The sequence below is a fragment of the Protopterus annectens genome, chromosome 7.part0 (assembly GCF_019279795.1).
Source record: "Protopterus annectens isolate FY-2018-M chromosome 7.part0, PAN1.0, whole genome shotgun sequence".
Lineage (NCBI taxonomy): Eukaryota > Metazoa > Chordata > Ceratodontiformes > Protopteridae > Protopterus > Protopterus annectens.
The window spans coordinates 1,188,394,212-1,188,407,084 of record NC_056739.1 but is presented as its reverse complement, the minus strand read 5'-3'; positions in this window follow the sequence as shown (position 1 = coordinate 1,188,407,084).

The following is a 12,873-nucleotide window of genomic DNA, read 5'->3' as shown; positions in this document are numbered from 1 at the left end:
TTAACATTTGTCAGTACCTCTAAATAATTCTTGCTACTTCTTAATCATAGCTCTCTTGCTTTTATTTCCATCCTATTTTTCATAGGTTCATAGGACTGTACTAGGCTATTGGCCCAGAGGCCCTTATAAACCTAGCCAAGAATTTCACCCATGTTCCCACAAAGTCAGCACCTATTTTCCCTGTCCAGCAGGGACACAGGTGGGATCCCCAGGGGTATATTTTCTGTTTCCCATCCAGTTATCAGGTTCCTCTTAAAGAGGGCTAGTGAGGTACTCTGCTTGACATGGAGAGGAAGTCTATTTTAAACTCCACCTTAATTTTATCCCCCTCCCTAGCTATATTCTTCAGAAGAAATTTTTATCCTCTCCAGTAGCTCCTGAATAATCCCCACTACCCATTCCTTAAATTCCTCTCTTTTCAACAGATAGGTGGGAAAGCGCCAGTGTCTCATGTTTATTTAATTACCCTGTGTTTTTATTTTGGTTATTATTGGTGCATGATTTGAAATAGTTATTGGGTGCCTATCAAGACCTTCAATTAAATGCGCATGTTCCTGTAAAATGTAAATTCTGTCTATCCAAGCCCAGTTTTTATATCTTGGGGAATAATAAGTAAATTTATTGCATTTGCATCTTCCATGCCAAATACTGTCATAAATTTCTTCAAAAATCTATCCTCCTATGTTATACTCTCCCCTCTGGCCCTCCAGGCACATCTTCACCACTGCATATCAAATTCCAGTCCCCACCTATAAGTAATATTCCTTGCTGAAAACTGAGTATTTCTCCCAGAATTTTTTTAAGCTCCATTATAGCCATTTTAACTGGAATATAAATACATGCCAGTATAATCCTCCTCCCCTGCCAGTAGCCCCTTAGTAATACAAATCTGCCATTTTTAGCTTTTTTATCCTCTTTTATCACTATTGGAGCTCCTCTTGCAGTTATTACAAGTACTCCACTTTTCTTTTGTTCCGGATATTCCACTGAATAACTATCCTGCAAACCTTCCTTTACCAAATTCACATGTTCAGTTCTTTGTAAGTATGTCTCCTGTTGCATAGCTATTTGCACTCCACATTTTTTGATATAGTTCACTATTCTTTCTTTTTTGTATTTATGTGTGAGACCATTGACATTTAAAGACATTACAGAAAGCATCATTGTATTAAAAAAGTATTATTCCCACATTTTACATATAACACCTTTTTGTTAAATATCTAGTTTTAGCCTTTCTGTTGCATGCATACACTGTTTGACATGTTGAACTTTTATATAGCTGTCTCTTGTCATATCAATTTGAGCCTATGTCACATCTTACAAAACTTTTTGTTTTATTGAAAGCCCTCAAACAAAAAAAAAAACAAGCAAACTCTCAATACCTCCTTAAAGACATGAGAATGAGTCAATTTCTCTTTATCAGATTGTTTCCATGGAGACATGATGGCCATTCATTTCCTAGAAAAAAGCCTCATAATATTCAATTTTCTTTTTCATGTATTTGCTTTCTCTTAAAACTTGTTAATAAATCAAGCTAAGGTCCTTAATCTATTCATTCTCCCATGCAAAAATGAGAAAAAGCACATTATTTTTTTCTTTTGTCATGCTCTTTTAACAAGGCTTTTTTTTTTTTTTTTTTTATACGTTGCAGTGCCTACATTTTTTAAAACTGAACAAGATGAAATAGAGAAGGGAGAAAGGAAATAAAAAAAACAGCAGTACCTATTTATAGTTCCCATTATACTTAAAAATAACTGAGAAAACGTTATAGCATGCAAAGAAAATCATACACCACAAAAATAGTACTTCATCTATTCATTCTCTCGTGCAAGTATGAGAAAAAGCACATTATTTTTTCTTTTGTCATGCTTTTTTATCCAGGCTTTTTTTTTTTTTTTTTTTATACATTGCAGTGGCTACATTTTTTAAAACTGAACAAGATAAAATAGAGAAGGGAGAAAGAAAGGAAAAAAGAACAAAAGTACCTGTTTACATTTCCCATTATACTTAAAAATAACTGAGAAAATGTTATATCATGCAAAGAAAATCATACACCACAAAAATAGTACTATTAAGAAAAAAACATTTTTTTTACTTACAGTTAACTTTCTCCCCTTTCTTCCCCTCCCCAAATCATTTTTTTTCTGAACATTAATGACATAAAGTATGGCATATACTTTATAAAGTCCTGCACAAGTTCAATAAATCTGTAAAAAGTCCAATATTTCCAGATTTTTTGTTCTGTCATATTTCACAAATACAGTTATTGCATTATAATCCCACATTAAGTTACCGGTTTCATTACTGTTCATCTCCATCTCCCAAATCTTGTCTTCCAATGTACTCTTGATTCTTCTCATCAACTCTCATGGTCCCTTCCTTCTTTCCAACATTTTCTGTTGACATAGTGAAAAAGGTTTCACAGGTACAGTTTCTCTGTGGTTTTTATTACCAGAAAAAAAAGAAGCAGAATCTCCTTCTGTTTCACAGCTCACTTTTTGTTGGGCAAACTTTTGTATTTCCTCCTTAGCATGTACTTCATCAAAAATTATTTTGTCCCTCCAGGGAAGAATACCTTTAAGATATGTGCACAGCAGTTTGAATCTCACACCTGCATCACGACATTCCCTGAACAGTGGAATTAATTTATTCTACTTCTTCCTGGTGTACAATAAGTAATCATTCTCCACAAACACTCTGCTGTCTCCCACTTTTAATATTTTATCCTTCTGCCACAGTTTTGTTAGAACCAACTCCTTCTGCTGATAGGATTGCACTTTTACTATTAAAGGTCTAGGTTCCTTTCTCATAGCCAGCTTTGGAGCATACACATGCTGTGCTCTTTCAACTTAAATCTCCTGCTGTGGAATACCAGTCTAGTTGCTTATTTGTTCTTTCATAAAATGAATGCAGTCTGTTCCATCCAGCTTCACTGGTATAGCTAAAAATCTCAGGTTTTCCTTATGTGCTCTGTTCTCTAATTCAATTATTTTTTGAAACATGTCTTCCTAAGCAGTCTCATATTCAGCCAGCTTTTTCTTCATTTCAACCTCTGACTTTTGCAGCTTTATCAACTCATCTGAATATCTGTTTAAAGCTTCTTCCATTTTTCCAGCCCTTTGCTGTTTGTGTTGATGTATTCCATCACTGATTTGTTTATTTTAACCATGTCCATGTTTAGTTGTCTTATATCTTCCTGTACGTTACTGGACATCATGTCTGGAGGTTGCATTACTTTTTGCTGAACAGCTGCAGAACTTTCCCCAGTCAGTGTTTATTCCTCACTTTTTGTAACTGATTTTTCCAGTTGCTCTGTATTTCTGTTATTCTGGGCATCCAGGCAGTACAATTACTAGCCAGTTACTAAAATGTTCCCATAAACATAAAAGTCTACTGGCCTTCTCTGTTGAGTTTCTGTTTTCACACTGGGAGAGCTAGAGTTAAGCTGTTATTCAATGTGCAGCCATCTTGGAAGTAAGAAAATAATTATGAGCTTGACCCAAGATCTAACAATGTTCCAGCAAGGCAAACTATCAATTAGAGATGGTTTGATAGTCAAACATTTATGCTGCTTATAGGCCTTTCTTTCTTAATGATGAGCTCTGCTTACCTATCTTATGATATCATAATATTGCAAGTCACCCAAAAAGTGTTTGTCATGAAAAAAAACACATTCCACTTAATAGATTTATTTCCTTTACAGGTGTGGTGGAATGTGGTGTATAACTATGCATAAGTATACAATTAGACATCTTCCTGCACCTGGATTAAGGTGATACATATTGATGCACTACCTCTTTTCTCATTCTTCTGTCTGTACATATCTAATCACACACACACACACACACACACACACACACACACACACACACACACACACACACATGCACACACACACACACACACACACAGGCACACATACAAACACACACACACACACACACACACACACACACAGGCACACATATATAGAAAAACACAAAGGGAAAAATAGTGCTTCTGGAGCATTGAAGTTGCTGGCCAAGTGTCCTTAAAACAAAGAAAAGAAAACCATAAAGTGTAGCAAATCTAATTTGAGACTACAAAGTAATCAAGCACTTATAACTTGTTTAGAAATTGATACTTTCTTATTGAAAAATAAAAACTTTTAAATTAATAAGCACTTTCACTCTAACCAGAGCTTCATCAGATCAAGCTCTGGTAACAGTAAATTTAACAGTCATTGCAATAATAAAATTACCAATCTGTCTTTTAACTGAAACAAAATCCTTCCTACAAATGAGCAAAAATGAAGAACATGTACATTTAACTATAGAAAAAAATGACAACAGTCAGACTAAAGGGAACTATTAAAGTTTAAGGCAAAAGTAGCAACAGCTGTAGTAATCAAATGCAGTTTGCAAATATTGTCTTTTACACAAGCATTCACATGCACAGCAATTCACCAAGGTACACCTTGCCACTCAAACCACTGAGACTAGATGGAACAAAATATATTTCTGTAATACAATGACATTATTTAAAAATGGTGAGAGATTTCTTTTTAAAATAATGTCATTGTTTAATACCAGTATATCATGTTCATGTGTAGCTAATGCAGATTTTCTCATGGCTAGCTTTGTTTGGTCACTCAGGCTTTGCTATCCAAACCATATGAGTCATGGGAAACCTTCTATTGCACATACTTCAGTGTGATGTATTGTATGAGCATAAGCTGTATCAGTGCAAAGTGGGGTTTGAATTTCAGCCAGGTGCCTTCCTGTGGAGTCTCACAATTGTGGGGCTGTAAAGGAAGAACATATGTTAAGTAAGTTATTGTACTGTACCTATTTCTAATTTGTGTTAAGTAGTCATATACAAGTTGGCAAAGACATAAGATATGCACAAGAGGCTGTAATGTAAAATCCTTCTTGTCATAAATATGCAGGCATAATCTGTTAAAAATATCATAGCCTTGTACAGCTTTTCCATGTTTGGATATGTATTAGTAATTGCAGCCTTTAGTACTAATGTACCAATGTTACTTCCTAATCACTCTAGTCATGAGTAAAAAGGGTTCATTGAACTGGTCAACTAACCAGCTAACGTTATAATAAATAAACAACCAAACAATAAATAAATATATTTATAGGTCAGCTATGAGTCCTATACTAAAAGCCTTAAAATGTTAGTTAAGTCACCAACTTCACTAGTGATGTTATCAAGTAATCTGATATCACATGAAACAATAGTTTGTTTTTAGCATTCATGAAAGGCCAGAAGCACTAACGTTATTTTGTAGATATTTTCTTCTTTTCTTATACTGTCCTTGCAGGAGGTAGAGTATAATAATCTCAGGTTATGTACAGCACACTAATCTGGTGATTCCTTGGTGGTGTAAATGTTGTGCATAAAGATGCTAACTGTCCAGCCACCAAGCTTTGCAGAACCCTTAAAGATAATAACATAGAGGAGATATCTTGTTTCCCCTGACAACTTAGATCTCTCCCCCTAGATCACATGAGAAACATTGGGTAGCAGTTTGTCACAGTCTTAACCAGCAAGATGCTTTATTGTTAGCTAATGGTGTCCAATGCCTGGGATAATTCAAGGAACAAAGAACCATCAACGTCACACTAATTCACCTGAGTGTGCAGGTATTTAGTACTATGAAGGAGAGCCAAGTCCATTCCAAGGCCAGTTCAGAATTTATACTGTGACTTGGAGTGTACATGACATTTTATTCTAACAGTTTACAAATCTGAAACAGTAAGGAATGTTAGCAAAAGTTACTAACTGCAATAACTGTCCAGCATTTATGAAGAGTTTAAATAATCACTATCTTCTACAGTTTGGGTGCACCATATTCTAAAATGCAACAACTGACAGCAGTGGTGATGTGACAACAAACTGATGGTGCTACTATTCTCAAAAATAGGTGGGGAACATTTTATTATCTATGGACTAAGCTATGAGTTTCTTCCAGAATTTTCTTATAGAGGAGTGATTACCAAGTTTCTGAAAAGGCTACTGGCCTGCAGTGCTATTTTGTGGCAACAAACTGGATGTGAACCAACAACCTGGATAATCAAAGTAAAAGCCAAACTAAGGAACTATCAGCACAGGAGGCAACTGAAGAGTTAAGCTCAGTGCATTTTCCAGACATGAGTAGTTCATACAGCCATCCAGCACTATACCCAATTATGTCAACATTTCCCCAAGTCAAAAACTGTTTTATCTTTCATTGGCTTTGGATGTTTTTGGTTTTGTTCCTGCTTCTGTAAAATGAGTGATGGATGCAGGAGTTTATGGTCAGCAATATTCTATCCAAAATGTATTCTACATTAACAGCAAGACTTTGACATTTGGTATGATGCAACATGGAGGTCTACCTCAATTTCTTTGTTTACAAACAAGCATCATGTTTTTAGGAATGGAAAGGAATGCACATTAAAATATTCCAATGTAAATTTTAAGCAAAGATTAAGCAGCAGTGCCTAGTTTGCACTTTGAACAGCATTGTATTACATGAAGTGCTGTGATTAACCGAAAATCAGGAAGAACACTACCTTGTTAAGCATCTTTCTAACATAAGAAAGTTTAAGCACATTTCAGAGCTGCTGTGATATAGTCTTACACAACAATAGACAAACCAGCAAGCACAGAACGATGCTGAGAACTTGAAACAGCTTTAAAAGTTGTAATACACTTTTTGCTGCCACGCTTCTTTTTTGCTCACAGTAGTACAGAGTATTACCCTTTTAATGCCATTACAAGATCAGAACTACAGTTCACTTCTGCTTGCTGTCAGTGCAGCAGAGGTTCTTGTGTTAAAGCTTTTGAAGTTGTAAAAAACTTTCTGCGACAATTTTTGTCTCTATATCTTGCAGTAAACTGGAGCATCTAGAGCTGCATACTCTCCAAAGAACAGCATGGCAACACTAATTATGAAACAGCTTTCAAAGCTGTAAAACACTTAGCTCTACTATACTTCTTTCTTGTTTCTGTAACTGGTAATACATGAAGCAGGTAAAGCTTCATGTCCTGTGAAGAATTGTGATCATGTCAACATGATCATAAACAAGTTATTATATCTTCTTGAAATGGATGTCAAAATTCTCCTCTCAAGCTTGGCTTTGCTCCACCTTTGAGTTGAATTTCTTGGCATCCCATTTCTTAAACATATAATAATTTGGTTATGATTAGAGGTCTGACAATAAACCTCTAAAGCTAGTGATGTGAAAATGTCTCATCTTACATAACCATAAAAAAGTGGTATGTTTTCTAAATCCTGCCCTGGTACCAAGAGCAAGTGTTGGTAAAAGATAATTGAAGGTATTGGCCATAATGTCAGCTCCTGTAGTAATGCCAGACATAGATAAGAGAGTCCAGTCCAAAGTAACAACCCAACCACATGCGTTATCAATTTTGGTTATAAGCATTATCAGTCAGGTCAGGCCAATTAAATGAATTCATGGCTAGGGGAAATGATCAGTGGAGAACATCTTGTTGCATGTCTAGATTTCCATTAATCACTAGTTCACTCTTTGTGTTAGTAGCGGGTCTATATCAGATGAGCGAAAAATCCATTCATCGAACGCATAAAAACTGAAGCTTCACGGACATCAAAACAGTATTGTGGGGTCTCAGTACAGTGAGGAGTAGGGTATTTGCCCTTTTCTCACTGTAGTGCTATTTCAGAGTTAACAGGGGGTGTGGGGGGCTCAGCCCACACAATATCAATTTTGATTTCCATGACGTTTCAATTATTCTGTATTCGAAGAACGGATTTTTTGTTCATCTGATATAGACCCATTAGTAGATAGCCATGCAAGATGCATTTTGTAATGTCTCTTGCTGAATCTAGGGGGACACAGGCACAGGCTGATAAGACACTTTTGAAATTGCTCTGAAAACATTCAGAAAAGCTTAGTGTATTCTATGAATGGCAATCATGATGCTCTCATGGTGTCTAGAATGAGTCCCATTATGTCTGGAGATGTTCTATTCTGCCAGAAGAATTTCAGCATTGCAAATATGTTGGCACATAGAAGTTTCAGTTAAAGCAGTCAGGTAAGGCTTATGCAAGAAGGACCAGCCCCCATAGAAAAGTCAGGGCAGGTTTATATAGCAAGATCCGTCTTAGCAGAAGATGGCTTATTGCTTCATATACTGCTGGTATCTGTAAGAGCCATATTAAAAGCTGGAAGATTGACCCACACATTGTCCGAATGGGCTATTAGATCATATTATGTTCTATGAGGCGTGGTTTAGGATTAATATATGTGGAGACAATGAGTGGGTGGCCCTGAATTGCATAAGCAATACTAGTTTAAATGCAAAAAGACACATTTCCACATTATTTGCTTGTTGAAATACAAGTTTTTTTTTACATTTAACCTAACACTCTTTATGCAAATTGTATGTTTGTGGGTATCACGGTGTCTCAAAGGTTAGCATTTCTGCCATCTAGCACTTGGTTTTCCAGTTTAAGTTTTAACTGGAGGTGGCAGTCTCCTTTTCTTTCCCGTGTCTGTGTCATTTTTTTTTTTTTTTTTGGTTGTCCAGTTTTTTCCACATTCTAAATACGTGCTGTAGGTGAATTTATTCTCCAAACTGCATATACTTGTGACTGCTTCATGTAAGTGTGCATGTGTGTGTGTGTGTGTGTGTGTGTGTGTGTGTGTGTGTGTGTGTGTGTGTGTGTGTGTGTGTGTGTGTGTGTGTGTGTGTGTGTGTGTGTGTATACTTTTTGTAATAGACTGGTATTCTATCTAGGATTACTTTCTCTACCTTGTGCCCACTAACATCAGGATAAGCTCCAGCTTTCCCACAGTCCTGAGGTGGATAAAGCAGGTATCAGAAAAATAAATGAATGAATGAATGAATGAATGAATGAATGAATGAATGAATGAATGAATTGCTTGTAGTGTAGGCAAGGTCTGACACTAGTAATGTGACAGGAAGCATTCAGCTGCATGAAAGTGTGTCCATAGATATCTGACTGTAAGTGATAAATAGTGGTTGTTATAATGACATGTCTGTTCAGGGACAAATATAGAATGTCTAAGAACAAGAAGGGTGAGTCAGAGCAGCAAGGTACAGAGTGCTCAGTACTCTTAATGTTAAAACAATCCTGCTAGAAAAGACATCAGTAGTAAGAGACATTATGTACGCTGAAAGGTATTTTTGATAGCTGTACAAAATAAATAGGGAGAAGAGTTTCAACTGTATAAGCTGATACACTTTCTGATGGAAAGATGCTTGGAATGTATGGGTAAGATGGGGCAGGAAACATTTTGGAAGTCCTCACCAGGGGGCCAGGGGGTCAGAGCTTTAGACCTACAGGTCTATTAGGACAATGGCAGGCAAGGTAACTGTGGCAGTGGTGAGTGACAGGCCTTCTTAGGAGATGCTGTGGGAATCATACAATGCACACAATCACTGCAGAATAGCTTGGGCATGCCATTAGACACCAAGTATTTTGGAAGAACAGTCTATGTATGAAACATCAAAAGAACCTCTGTAGAAAGGAAAGTGAGCCTGGGTATGCAGGGTGTCAAGGACTTTAAAGGCAAGTCGGTACAACTATAAATTTTGTAGAGATGCATTTGTATATTTATCCAGTACTAGTTTCCTAATTAGTATGCTTACATTGTATTAGTTACCTGGTTTACACAGAGCCCCTCCCTGTAAACTTCTCAACCTCCAAGCACAAGAAATCTTGACAAAGCCCAAAATAATATGAAGACAAATGACTGGAATCAGGGACAGGTTTTAAATATTGTTCTTATAAAACTGGAAAGTTGTCAGAAAGGTTTTTGCATTAACATTCATTTTCTAAAGGATATGAAGTCTGAAACCCAAATGTATGTCATTATTTAGTGACTTAAATCCTCAATGATTTGCTAGAAGCCATGTTTTCTATGAGGAACAGAGCAAATATATGAGACAAAAATCTGGACATTCTGTGAAAATCTGGACAGTTGACAAGTGTAAACTCTTGATATGATGTATTAATTACTTGGCTTGCATAAAGGTCCCTTGATATGCTGTATTATTTACCTGGCTTGCACAGAACTTTTTTGAGTAATCTATTGTATGGTCAGACTTAATTTTTCTTAGAGCCCTTCTCATTAATGCAAACTCCTGAGGATACTTTAGCGAGGCTCTGTCCATGTGTACACCCATGTATGTGACAATGCTTCCACAGTACATCATCTGTCTGTCCACTTTCCATTTACTGCTTTATCCCTTACAGGGTCACAGGAACACCATTGCCTATCCCTGTAGCTGATGAGTGCAAGGTTTTTGAAGAATATTCTAGACAGGATGCCAGTTTATCTCAGAATGCACATACACACTTACTAACACACTATACACACACAGCTACAGGCGATCGGGAAAATCAGTAACCTATTGCTTTTCTTTGTGAGTAGGCGGAAACTGGCACACCTAAAAACAACCTGTCTGGACAGATGGACAATATGCAGACTCATGCAGAAGGCACCTCAGTCGAGAATCAAACCACAGATCATCTTACCCTAAAGCAGCAGCACTGCTTACTCCACCACTGTGCCAAGTTAAGGATATTTGTTGTCACTCAGTACTCATTGCTTGCTACCTACATTTGTAAATTTTTCTGTACTTCTTTACCTTTGTTTTGCAACCAACTGAATGTTTAGAATATAACTAACTGTTACTGCATTTAGTAACTTTCGCTACACAGACACGCATATGCACACAAACACACACATATACACACAATTACAGTCAGCACCAAATAGGTACATTTTAAAATGTTACCAGCATGGTAAAAAAAGGGGAACAAAGGTAGCTGTTTCTGTTGCCTCAATGATATGTATTTGAGAGAGGTTACTGATCTGCATTTCATGAGTCATGGCATACCAATTGCTTTGCCCAATCAGTGGTCATGTTTGTGAATATAAACATCTCTTTTTGCATTAAGCATGTTATATCTTGTCTTTTTACTTGGACATATTCGTTGGACACTTTATTGTGAGTGCACCTACACTGCTTGGGACAGTTTCTCATTTCAGTTGCTTTATTCACTTGGAAATAATTCCTGCATCTTTTTACAGCAAGAACAACTAAATTAATCATTGAACCCTTTTCTGCAAGTCCATCTACGAAGCATTAGATAACTTTTAATTTCAGATATTTTGTCACTTTGAATTACTTCTCTTGAGATGTTTTACTATGAGAGCAGCTAAATGCAATAAATTTAATAAAAACTACTTTTGAGTTTGACAGCAGTTATATAGGCAACTTCTTATTTCAGTATTTATATTCACTTGGTCTTACTTAAATCGTTTTAATGTAAAAGTACCACTCAACTGATTTTAACTTCTTTACTGTGAGTACAATTACCTTGCTTTGGGCAAGTTCTTATTTTAGCATTTTTTATTTGCTTTGGCTTACTTTTTGAATCAGTAAAAAAGAAGGAGAAGCCCAGTTATGAAGTATAGGAGTAAACACACCAAGGCAAATGTCCAGAAAAAACGTAAACTCCTAACACTGCTAAAACCACACTGAAGGAGCAAAAAACCACTGTAAAATCCAGTATAAATCCAATGATCTGTAAATCACTAATGAAACAGCTTTCTTCCTAATATTCAAAACTCCTGTATGTATAAATAAAGAAAAAACATCTAACGTATACTATAGTATATTATATTATATTATATGTTGTCTAAACATAGACTAACTATAAAAATGCTGGTATAACCCTATCTATAAAATCACAAAATTAAATAGCTTTATTCCTAATCATCTTACCATTCATCACGGGTTTCAGAGATACATAATCATTCAGCCCAGGTAACTTATGGGCTGCTAACATAAAAATCCATCTCAACTCCCTTTGTTCAGTTCTATTATTTAAATCTCCCATCCTAATGGTTTCAGTGACAGTGCCAATAATAGAAAAGTAACAATAGTGATTCCCCCCTTGTTGTTACAGATAGGGTAGTATTTGTATGTTAGATAGTATAGCAGGTTATTTATTTTTATTTTTATATATTTTTATATATGTAGTATTTTTATATGTAGTATTTTTATATATGTTCTTTGTATGTTTCTTTTACATTATATTATATGTTGATGTTTTATATATTGCCTTGAATGAAATTTTGTGCTTTTTGGGTGTATTTGCATTTTGAATGTACTTGTTCTTTTAACTCATTTAATTAATTAATTGGTCATAGGCATGTGACATAGGATTCAAGGCTTTTAAAGTTTGGGATGAAGTTTTTTTGTAATCTTTGGTCTGAGGAAGCAACCAGGGCTGGTTGCGAAAGCGCTTACCTACAATAAAGAGCATTGGATTTATATTGGATTTTACAGTGGTTTTTTGCTCCTTCGGTGTGGTTTTAGCAGTATAAGGAGTTTACTTTTTGAATCAGTTAACTGTGAAAGCAGCTATGAATTAATTTTTAACATTCTTACAGTATGTGTCAGTGAAATTTTGGGCTACTGTTATCTCAGCATTTGTATTCACTTTGGCTTAATTTTAAATCCCTTAACCGAGACAGCAGCTATGCATTAATTAGCGGTACTCCAGTTGCAACTAGCACGCTTTGGGTGGCTAACAACTCTGTAGATCTCTTGTTAATTAATGCTTGTTATATTCTTTTTACTGCTTCAGCAGCTATGACTCTTGGCTAGCTGCATTATTTTGAAATAATATTCACTTTATATATATTTTCAAACTTGTTTTTCTGTAACAGTATCTATATTAACTGTGTGCGTGAGTGTGTTGATTGTGTCAATTTTGATTAGTGTAATAACAATCATTTTTTTTAAACAGATAGGACCACTGGACAAACAGTCCCTTTTCAGGGGTGACATGAGAAGAATGTCTGATTAAGTGAC